The sequence below is a fragment of the Mesocricetus auratus genome, unplaced genomic scaffold, assembly GCF_017639785.1.
Source record: "Mesocricetus auratus isolate SY011 unplaced genomic scaffold, BCM_Maur_2.0 Super-Scaffold_100676, whole genome shotgun sequence".
NCBI lineage: Eukaryota > Metazoa > Chordata > Mammalia > Rodentia > Cricetidae > Mesocricetus > Mesocricetus auratus.
This window is the reverse complement of record NW_024429266.1, coordinates 132,560,129-132,572,454: the sequence shown is the minus strand read 5'-3', so window position 1 is coordinate 132,572,454 and position 12,326 is coordinate 132,560,129.

Here is a 12,326-nt window from a genome sequence, read left to right as displayed (position 1 = left end):
CTCACTCTGACAAATCTGGAGACCAAGCAGGTTGAGGCACCCCTATTTTCAGGTGGCTTTCAGAAAGTGTCATTATCTTATGTTAATATACCCCTGAAAACCAGGGAGGAAGTGTGGTCTTGGTGGGTGCTCCATGGTACCAGTAGGAGAGCTTTCTTTCTAGCTCTGCTCCTGCTTCAAGGAGGCTATCTGAGCTTCAGCAAGGGAAGGCATCGAGAGGGGGTTGCCCTTGCACCCTAGCTAGCCAGCAGCTCCCTCCTAGTTGTGTGACTGGGTGACAGAACTATGATGCCAATGTCTGCTTCTCAACAATGAACATTAAAAAAGAAGAACTCTATTGAGCAAAACAACTGCAGTAGTGTCCCCATTGGGAACTCTGAGCGCCCAGCCATGGGCTTATGACCAGGTTTGCAGCAGCGGAAATGAATTATCTCCCGTAGAAAGGCTTTAAATCCAATCAGGAAGTAACTTGTTGCCCTGCAACACTTGTGCCGCTGCTACCCCAGTGTGTCCATCATGCCTGGTATGTTGGCAGTAGACCACACGTGGTCTGCCATCGAGTGAGACTGATGGTGACAATTTTCCCCTGGCAGCCTGCATGGCATGTTCTGGCACTATGGAAGCTATCCATCTGGGAGGAAGTCTCCAGTGAAGTCCTCAACTGATTCCTCTATGCTCTGAAATGGAAATGTGGTAAGTTTTAGTATTTAGGCATTTGTACTGGCCTGTCCTTGGGGTCCAGACAGGATACGCCCTCAGCTGCAGCCACTAAGAACACCACCTGTTCCTATTCACTACATTCCCTTTTAAAAGGACCCTGCCTACCTCCTCCCTCCCTCCCCCTCTCTCCTTTCCTTCTCCCTCTCTCCTCTCCTTTCTTTCCTCTCTCCTGCTGCTCCTGTCCTCAGAGGCTGGTCTCCCCCCTCCCTTTTCCCCTTTTCCCTTGATAATAATAATAATAATAATAAACCCTCTTCTTGAACTCTGTCACTTGAGCTGTCTTTTAAAGTTACAACAGTAGGTTTTCACCATCTGCTTCTAGTGGCAAGCAAGAACAGTGGCAATACCCCCAAATTGTTTTGAAGTAAAGACAAACTCTAAAATGTGGACGTCTTGCAAACAGTGAGCTATTCTGAGAAACTTGGTAAACAGGAACCACTGACCAGTGAGTACACAAGGACAATGTTGAAATCGGCAGGGTTTCTGGGTCTGGGTCACTCATAGGCATTTGGGAAAAGCAAGAGACACAGCAAGAATGACAAGGAAAATTAGATGGATTACCAGAGCCCAGCCACACAGAAAGAATCCTAACTCAGCAGCTTCGCCCTCAGCAAAGATGCCATCTTATGCCCCTGGCCGGGTACAAAGTGTGACAATTAAAAATACCACTTCCTTGAAGCAGAACAGGCTGAACAAAGAGCAGGGTCCTCTTTGTAAAACAGAAGAGTGATATGTTGTAAGGGGTTGGTTGTGGAAGTGCAGTTAAACTACACAGCGCTGGTCACACAACAGGTCTTTAATGAACACAGGCAGGGACTAATGAACGAGACCCTTGTTAGTAAACATTGTCCATCTGGCCACTTTTAATGAGATTACATGTAGCAAGACTTCTCCAACAATAGATGTGTGTGTGTGTGTGTGTGTGTTGTACTTGAGAGAGAAAGCAGGTTTGATGTCTGCCTGTGTGTGCCTCTGTCTGAGAGAGAGAGAGAGAGAGAGAGAGAGAGAGAGAGAGAGAGAGAGAGAGAGAGAGAGAGAGAGAGAGTGTTCGATTGGATTCACAGATATATTTTTCACATGGTTACAGAAAGTAGATGAATTCATTTACAATTTGGAAATTTTTAACCCTACTTTTGTTTGGTGATTTTTTTTTCTTTTTAGGGTTTATTTTCCAGGCATAATAAAATCTGTTGTGTGTTGTGCCTTTTTTGTTTGTTGTCTTTTTGAGACAGGGTGCCCGTATCTTAGACTGGCCTCCAACTTACCTTGTCAGGGAGGGAGACCTTGAAGTCTTGATTCTCTTGATGGGACTTCAGCTCAATGCCACCATGATGGCTGGTCATGACTTTTCTTTTTTCTTTAGCCTTTGATGTCCTGGAACTTGCTCTGTAGACCAGGCTGGCCTTGAACTCACAGAGGTCTGACTGCCTCTGCCTCCCAAGAGCTGGGATTACAGGCATGAACCACCACCACCTGGCTCCCCAGGACTTCTTAAACTCTTTCCAATTGTGACCCCTTTCTAACCTCCACATTTTTCCGGCTTTGTCATGACTTCCCAACAAAGCAATTCTTTTCATTGTACATTTTGCACAGAAAAACACAGGAATGCTTTTTTTTTCTTTAGAACTAAGGTTGCTTTTGTCCTTTTATCCAGTTATAACTATGCTACACTGAAAGGTGTACCATCCAAACATGGGCAGGAAGGTGAAAATCACCTCTCTTCTGTGGCTTCTTAAACTCCAGGACAATCATAGTGCAAGTCTTTCTGCTTGCTCTGTAATCCATTCTTCTCACATGTAGATAATCCCACATAATGTGTAGATATGATATAATATCTGCCCCATCCTCAGGATTCAGTTCATATAAGTATGTAATTGTGTGTGTGTGTGTGTATGTGTCTGTGTGTTGCTCACATGCGGAAGGTGCCCATGGAGGCCAGAAGAGGATCAGATCCCCTGGAGCTGGAGTTACAGGTGGCTGTGAGCCACTGAGAGCATTGCTGGGAACTCATCTCAGTCCTCTGGATGAGCAGCGAGTGCTCTTAACCATGGAGCCGTCTCTGGATCTCCTAGGTGTGTAGTAGTTTATGCTCACTGTTTAGGTTTAAGAGTCCACTGTAGGGCTGGGGCTGTAGTTCAGGTGTTAGTGTCACCAACATGCCCTGGGCTCCTTCCCCAGCACTGTGATCATGGCTCTTAATAAATTTTGCGTGTATATGCTACAACTACAGCACAGTGCTGTGAGAGATGTCAGTCACTGGTCACAATGGTGAGGAAGATTGCATATCTGTCATTGCATATCTTTACCTTTTTCCTGACAAGAATTATTAAAAATCCCCCAAACAGGGAGGGCCTGGGCCCTGCCCCAGATGATGTGACAGACTTTGGGGATCCCCCATGGAGTGCCTCACCCTTCCCAGGGAGCAGAGAGAAGATGGAATGGGGGGCTGGTGAGAGGTGGGGGAGGAGGGGTGGGAGCGGGAGCTGGGATTGACATATGAAGCAGGCTTGTTTCTAATTTAAATTTAAAAAATCCTCCAAACAATACAATTCAGTTAACTGTAGTCCCCAAGCCTGCTCCTCCTTCATGACTGGTGATCTGTGTCCTTTGACAGGCATGGCTCTATTTCCTCCCCCACCCCCAACTGTGGTAACCACTGTTTCCTTATCTATCTTCTTGAGCTTAGCTTTTGTTTCTTGAATCCACATCTAAGTGAGATTATACATTATTTTTTCTCCCATTACTAGTTTACTGAGAATAATGTCCTCCAAGCCCATCCATGTTGTGGCAAACAGTGGGATATTCTTTTTCACATTGCGGTAATAGTCCATTGTGTATTGTATGAACCACATTTTCTTCATCAAGTGATATATAGGTTGCTTCCATATCTTGAGTATTGTGGATGGTGTTGCAATGAACACAGAGACCAAAGACTAGAAGAGGGATTCCTGTGCCACATGGTAAATCTACTTTTAGTTGATTCATGTTATCAGGTTTTTCAGAAGTATTTATTTTATTACCCTTTTCAGTTATGTGTATGTGTTAGGATTTGTGCGTGTGAGTGCAGGCGCCCTTGGAAGTCAGAAGATGGTGTTGGATCACATGCAGCTGGAATTAAAAGTGGTTGTGAGCTGTGCATTGGGTTCTCTGGAAGAGTAGTCTGTGCTCTTAACCACTGAGCCGTCTCTCCATTCCCTTCTTTCTTTGCTCTTTTAAAGAACATATTTAGATATTTAGGTGTGCCCTCGTGCATGCAGATGGAGGTCAGAGGACAGTGTTCAGATGTTGGTTCTCTCCTGCCGTGTTAGGGTTGATAACAAATGGTTTCACCAGCAGAAACATCCTGCCGCCCCTACGTTTTCATCTCCTAAGCACCTCCATACTGTTTCCACAATGCTGCAGCAACCTACATCCCTCCCAACACTGAGATAAGGGTCTTTACATCCTCAGCAATGTTTACCACTTTGACAGTGGCCAGCTTTCGGGTATGAGGCCACACTGTATTGGTTTCCATTTGTCTTTGATTATTAGTGATGTTGATAACTTTTCCACACAGACCTTAGTCTTTTTTTTTTTTTTTTGGTTTTCCCAGACAGGGTTTCTCGGTGGCTTTGGAGGCTGTCCTGGAACCAGGCTGGTCTCAAACTCACAGAGATTTGCCTGCCTTTGTCTCCTGAGTGCTGGGATTAAAGGCGTTTACCAAACCTCCCGGCGATCTTAGTCATTTTTATATCTTTTAAGCCATGTCTGTGTGGTGCCTTTCTTTGTTTACTATTTTACTGTATTTTTAAGCTTTGCTTATTACATTGTGTGGGTAGATATGTACAATGTGTGTATAAGGGTGTGTGTGTGTGTGTGTGTGTGTATTCACACACGTGTGCGTGTACTCATTCACACACGCTATGGTGCTCCCCTTGTGGAGGTCAGAGGAAGACACTGTGCAGTCTGTCTCCTTTCTGCTTTACGTGACTTTCAGGACACCGGGCTCACACCATTGGGTGCCAGGCACCTCTACCTGCTTAGCCATCTTGCTGGCACTTTATTTCATATAATTTTTTGAGACAGAGTCTCATGTAAAGCAGGCTGCCTTAATTTTTGCTGACGTAGCTGAGGATGACTTTGAGCTCCTGATCTTCCTGCCTTCACCTCTGTAGTGCTAACACCACAAGTGCGCTCCACTACACCTGTTTTTATGCAGAGCTACGGCTCCAACCCAGAACATGTGTGCTGGGCAAGCCCTCTCCCAATCGACCTATACCCTCAGAACAGCCTTTCTCTGTCCTGCCTTTCTTCATTTGAAATCAAGTTATTACCACCATTAGTTTTCGTCACTAGGCTTTATAATTTGGGGACCTTAACCCTCATCAGATTGTGATTGACAAGTATTTTGCTGTCATCTCATTTAGCTGATGATGCTTAGACTGTGTAGGAACATCTTAGTTTATAAATGCAGGCCCTGTATTTCTTGTCACCGTCACTGTCTGAGTTTTTTTTTCTCATAATTGAGAAATCAAGACCAGCACAAAGGAGCTTAACTGATGAGTTCTCATCTAGGAATTTATTTTTAGTTTATTTAACTTGTTTACTTTATATGCATTGGTGTGAAGGTGTCAGATCCCCTGGACCTGGAGTTACAGACAGTTGTGACCTGCCATGTGGGTGCTGGGAATTGAACCCAGGTCTCCTGGGAGAGTAGTCAGTGCTCTTAACCACTGAGCCATCATCTCTCCAGGCGCCTCATCTAGGAATTTCATGACTTTGGTATATTCAGTCTTTGCCAGCTGTGAGTTGACATTTAGTGTGGGGTGTTTTTCCAACACTATTTATCGAAGACACTATCCTCCACCATTGTGTGCTCTTGTGGACACTTGTCGAAACTTGGGTGACCCAGGACTAGAGGTGGCTCAGTAGTGAAATGCTTACCTAGATTCAGGAGGTCATCTCGCCTGTCCCTGACTTTCCATGTCACCTTCCAGTCCCTGGCTCTCTTAGTCATACAGCTCCCTTTGTGTCTGGTTTTGTGAGCCACCTTTGATGTCTTTTGGAATTAGAATGTTCAAAAAACAAGCAAAAACATTGTTAGATTTAAGTCAGTTAATAAAAACAAAAAGAGGAATAATTTAAAAGTAAGTGTCCTTTGCTACTTAATGAAATGAAGTTTTTTTTTTTACAGGGGACATTTTGCTTTTTTCTCATACATAGTGTGGCCTTGGGGTATTCCGCTCTGGGTGGCATTTGCCTCCTGGCATGACACTTGGCTGGGGATTCAGAGTTCTGTTTTCTGTGAGTGACGAAGTTTTTTATAAAAATGGGTCATATTTTACATTTTCTGGATCCCTCTTTTCCTCCCTAAGTATTTCATGGTGCTCTTTTATGTCCCAATCAACTTATCCTGACTTGAAAATACCCTAGGTTGAAAAGAATCTTCCTAGTCTGCTGCCCCCTCTCCCCGGCCCCCCCCCGCTCCGTGCAGCTGCACTGTGCATCGGGAGGTGCCGTTTGCTTTCCCTGACGACCTTGTGGCCCACTGTGAGCCACAGCTTGCTGTTGCTGCTCGGCTTCTGAAAAGTGTTATCACATTGTATCTTACTAACCAGGGAAAGACTGGAACTCAAAACTCAAAGAATGCATGCTGTCACACACATTGTATCTTACTAACCAGGGAAAGACTGGAACTCAAAACTCAAAGAATGCATGCTATCACAAAGTCGAAAGACTGTAAATCTAACCATTGGAAGCTGAGTCTGTCTACTCTGGCAATCTTGCTTATTCATTTTTTAAAATAATTTTTTATATCTATCTATCTACCTACCTACCTACCTACCTACCTACCTAGTCTGAGCTCGAGTGTGTGTGTGTGTGTGTGTGTGTGTGTGTATGTGTGTTTGCACAAGTGTATTGTGCACTACACACAGCATGCATGGAGGTCAGAGGACAATTCGAGGGTATTAGTTCTCTCCTTTCACATTGTGTGTCCCAGTGATGGAACTTTGGCCATTAGACCTGAGGACCCTTATGCAATGAGCCATCTCACGGCTCTCTAGTTTTTCCTAAGTAATTCTTTTGGTGGTTTACAACACTTTGGGGTGTGCCTAACCAACACTTACTTAGTGATTCTTTCTTGATGAACTTGGGGTTATTACCAGTTATTTTGCACCACCCCCAAAATGATATCGGGGTGATACTCTTTGTTTAATTCTTATGGAATGATGCTTCTCAGGCACTGGGGTTTCATCCCAGGACAGTTGAGTTAGATGGCGCCTTTCACTTTAACTGTCACAGAGCGTGTAACCAAGTTCTTTTCCGCACAGCTGGTGCACATCTTCCCGGCATCGGCAATACCTTAGTCACTGGCCCCCAGTAAGCAGCTCTTGAGACAGGGTCTCTTGTCTCCAGTTCAATATGAAGTTGAGTCTGACCTTAGACTTCTGATCCAATTGCCTCCACCTCCTAAGTGCTGTGATGATAGGCATGCACCACTGCACCTGGCTGGCTTTACCCTTTTAATACTTCACTTACCCAGGGACGTATGTATGCCAATGACAGTTTTCATTTGTCTCCAACATTTGTTTGGGAAAAGGTGTCACTGTGCTAACCAGGGTGTCGTCTTGGAGCTTGCTATGCAGCCCAGGCTGGTTTCTAATTTGTGGCCCTCCTGCCTCCAAGTCCTGAGTGCTAGGATGACAGGTGTGTATCTCTCCACACTTGGCTATTCTTTTGCTTTTTTGCTTTGCCGAGACAGTGTTCCTCTGTGTAGCCCTGGCTGTCTTGAACTCACTGTGTAGACCAGGCTGTCCTCTCAGAGATCCGCCTGCCTCTGCCTCCTGGATGCTGGGATTAAAGGTGTGTGCCGTCACTGCCAGGCTTAGAAAAGGCGTTCTTGACTGGGCCCAGGTCACAACTCATGCTTTGAAAATGAGCTCGGCAGGAGGGCATGGTGGTGACTCCAGTGCTCAGGAGGCAGAACCATCATCACCAGCTTGGGGATAGCCTGGGCTATACAGTCACAAAACAAGCTAACAACAACAAACCGAAAAAAGATTTGAAGTAGACAGAAGTCATAGCAAGAAGAATGAGTCAGCCTTCCTCCCTTCAACACAGACACACTCGGGGTCTTAATGGAGGTTGGATACTAAAACGAGAGAAGATTAGAGTGGACATGTTTGGAATTAACATCCAACAAGATTGGCCAGGTTGAAATCTAGTGGTTCACTGAGACGCCAGTGTTTGTGATAATCAGGAAAACTTTCCCTGGATCCCACTTGTCTGTGTGCAGACGTGCTCACCCTCAAATTCTATAGCTAAAAACATGACGAGCTTATTGCCTCTCCCATGACGACTCCTTTGTGTCCTAGGTAAGCTGTCAGGCTGCCTGGCCCAGGAGAACCTGGCTCTTCCCTAAGCCCAGTCTTTGTCCTTGTCTCTGCTGCCTCCTACAGCATCAGGCAGACCAGTATGGGATGGAGAACCCACCAAAGGTTTCCCACACCAGCCTGCTTGCCTACGGACGCCATTCTACTTCCGCATGTCTAAGTACGGCTTCTGGGTGATGGAGGGGTCGGCTTCAGACTTCCCTTCTCTTGTCCAGGCTTGAAGGCAGGCAGAGCTTTAGAATGGTTGAGTTTCCATTGTGCTCCCCTCTGCATGTTCCCTGCGGGTGCCAGAAGCCTGTGGTAAGGGTGGGGTGGAGCACTGGGGTCATGGCCTGCCGTGAGCCTGGCTTCAGGTCTACAGGATGCTGGAGGTGCTGGGGAGGGGAGTGTTGGGGAAGGTGGGCCTCCACCCCCAACCCACACCAACTCAATTCTTCCCCTCATGTCTTTACCCCCACCCAACCACAGAGACCTTCACAAAAATCTCCCGTGAGAGTCTGCTGAGACTCCTGGAAGCCAGTTTATGCCTTCTGCCTCAGGCCATCCTATCCGGGCATTTTTCTGTTCATTTGTCCAGGGCTGGAACTAAGGGGTAGTCAGTGACACATCTAGGCAGGTTATTCTCAAATGCTGGCCTTGAGTCAAAGTCCTCCATGAATGTCAGTTCCTGGGGTTGAGGGAAGTGTCTGTGCCGAATCTTCACGGCTGGGATACGAGTGCTCCATGGACAGCTGTGTCGCTGAGCTTGTGTTCTTTCTATGGTCACCAAGCTTGTGTCACTCATGCTGGGTAGACTGGGCGCTGCCAGGTACCTGATGGCCTCGGGAGCACAGAAAGCACATGGGCGGGGAGCTGCCAGAGGGGCAGCCACAGGAGGGAAGTGCTCGGGCTCACTCAGTAGAATCTGCCATTGGGATTATGAAGACCTCTAAACAGCATTTTACTCGGTTTCTTTGCTTAGTTTTCTGCATCAGGACTTAGGCTATGTGAACAGATGACAGGAAAAAGCCTGTGGGCTGCTATAGGCCATGGCTCTGGCTAGTGAAAAGGACACTGAGAAGTCTTTTTGCTAAGTGCCTGTGAGCAAGGCCCTAGGGCCCTGTTGGCTTTGCCTTGTCCATGTTATACCCCTGGCCCATGCACAGGGAGAGCTGTGGAAGGTGACCCAAATAAGTATATTTGAAGATCCCCCCACAAGGAACAGACTGTCTCAAACCAAACAGCCAGGCACGGGGCATGCTCCTTGAAACAGCGCTCCTGAGGTGGAGGAAGGGAGACAGGGGACTCTGCAGTTCAGTGACATTCAAGGCTGCACAGCACATTGTCAGCCAGGACTACAGGGGACCCAATCTCAAAAAGACAACACAAGCCAATACCAAAGGGAATAACAACCTCCCTAAAACAACAGCAAAAACACAACAATAACAAAAACAGAGGTGCCACGCACATCTGTCCTCTACCCTAGATTTGAGGCGATGGATTCAGATCTGAGTCCACGCACCACGCGATGGGAAAACTCCAAGAAACAGTGACTCATGTCCTGAAGAGTGTCAGTGACGAACCGAGGAGGTTTCCCAAGAAATGACAGAGGCAATCTCTTTGTCCTTTACCACCTGGAGAGGCCTGCGAACCCAGGGCTGTTTCTCTCTTTCTCTTTGACTGGGTGGTAGATTCGGATCTGCTGCTCAGCCCACAAGAGCTGGGGAATCTCTTTCTGAAAACAAGTCGCCCACTTCCTATAGGTGCGGAGGAGCTGCTGTGGTTGGGAGAGCGATGAGTAAGGATGAGAGAGGCCTGGTGTGGGAGCCCCCTTTCCTCCTGTGGACAGGCCTGGGAGGCCAGCACACCTGCAGTTGCTTTTCTCTGAAGGACAGAGGGGGAACACCAGAGCTGTTTCCAGATGCTTCTCCTTGCTGTTGTCAATCCAGACCCACCACAGGGCAGAGGGGCAGACGCTACTAACATTCTGGATCCCAGCGTACAAGAGTTATGTTGTGCAGCCAAAGCCATTTAGGCTGCCAGCAAGGGGACTGCTGTGTTGTGGCCTCAGACACACTACAATAATTTTCATGCTACGTTTATGGAAGAATTGCTTGTATTTGGATATTCTGGGATTTTTTTACATTGCAATAATTCTTTTACAAATCATAAAATTAATATATGAAAGCATAGATCCATAGAAAATTGGCTCAACTACTAATCTTACTCATTTGTGCAATGTTCTATACTTGGGGCTTTATTTTTATTGCATTACTTTGAGATAAGGCCTCAAATTTATTATGTAGCCAAAGACGGCCTTAAACTTCTGATCTACCTGTCTCTATCTCCCGAGTAGAGATCACAGGCACGCACCACTGCTCTGGGCTTGTGAGGTGGTGGGCATTGAACCCAGAGCTTCGTGCACTCCAGATAAACCCTCTACAGCTACATCCTCAGTCCCTGGATGATGGTTTTACAAAGTAGAAACAGAAGTCTCCAAAGTCACTGCCAGTAACAGCTTAAAATAAATTCCTTTTTAAAGATTATTTTTATGTATATGGTCTCTTGCCTGTATGAATGTCTTTGTGAAGACTGGAAGGCAGCATTGGGTCCACCTGGAACTCAGTCAGTTACAGATGGCTGTGAGCTGCCATGAAGACGCTGGAAACTGGTCCTCTGGAAGAACAGCCAGTGATCTTAACCCCTGAACCATCGCTTGCAGTAAATTCTTCCAGGCCCTTTTCTATGTGTACGAAACATATGCTTGAAGGCTGTGTAGACTATTTGCAGAACAGTGGGGTGACATTTTGTTTCTTCTCTCTCTCTCTCTCTCTCTCTCTCTCTCTCTCTCTCTCTCTCTCTCTCTCTCTCTCTCTCTCTCTCTCTCTCTCCTTCTCTCTGTTTCTTGAGATAGGGTTTCTCTGTCCCGGAATTCACTCTGTAGACCAGGCTGGTTTCAAACTCACAGAGATCCACCTGCCTCTGCCTCCCAAGTGCTGAGATTAAAGGCGTGTGCCGCCGCCGCCACCACCACAAGCTGGCTCATTTTTCTTTTCTTATACATTTTGTATTATAAATATATAGTATATATACTTTGAGATAAGGCCTCACCATGTGACCCTGGCTGGACCTGACCTCACAAAAATCCACCTGTCTTTGTCTCTCGAGTGCTGGGATTAAAGGAGCCCAGCTAACACATTTCTTAACAGTAGCATAAACTCATATATAAAGCTGGACCATAGTCTGTCTAACTGCTTCCTCACCACCCCACCCTTTTGTTTTTTTAACATTCGGGGTGTCGAACCCAGGGTTTTGAGATTATTTTTGGTGGACCTTTGAGTGTTTCCAATTTTAGGCTACCAGGCAGAAGCACAAGGAACAGTTCACTGTGTTTTTCTTTGTGCACAGCATTTGACAACTCAGTTCCCTCTTCTGTACAATAGTCAGTTGCTGGGTACAGACCTCCTCACCACAGCCCCCAACCCTTGGCAGCCAAGCCTGATCCAGCTGAACCACCAACCATAGCAACTGCCTGCTGCACGCCGTGCGGCCAAACCCGCTCCTGCCAGCCCAGCCCCACCTGAACTTGTAAACAAGCAAATGCGATTGCAGAGACAGAGGCAGGTAGATGCTCAAATAGCACAGCTGAGGTGGCCTGAGCGGCCATGAGGCTGTGCTCTTCCTTCCGCTGCGGACAGGGTTTGAGCCTTCAGGGAGCAGCCGCTGCACGCAGCCTGGGTCTCAGCCTTGCCATTTACATGGTGTGACTAGGGCAAGAGACCACCTTGATGGTTTTCTATTCTCCCATCAGTCTCGGGACACAGTCGTCATTTGCAGAAATCTCTCGCTTCCCTGGAGGACCTCCTGCACCTACCCTGCCTGACCTACCACACCCAGGTCCTGCCTCAGTTGCACCTCTGGAGCCGTCTTCTCTCTGTGACTTTCAGAGACCTCAGAACACAGCCCAGTTTGCCCTCACCATTCTCTGAAGTGGCCATGAGGAGCAGGCAGGATGAACCAGGTCACAATGCCTCTGTGAATGCTCATGCCAGATGCAGTGGTTTTTGCCTTGCCAGTCCCAGACTGGTGGAGGCCATGGTGGAGGTAAACGGACAGAGGGACTTTTTAAAACTTGGGATACTTCCTCTCCTCCCTGACTCCAGTTCAGCGGTTGGCCCTCTTTGGCCACAGAGGCTAAAACATGATTAGCAAATGAATCGATCATAACTCTGGTTTTACACCTTTACTTTGGTA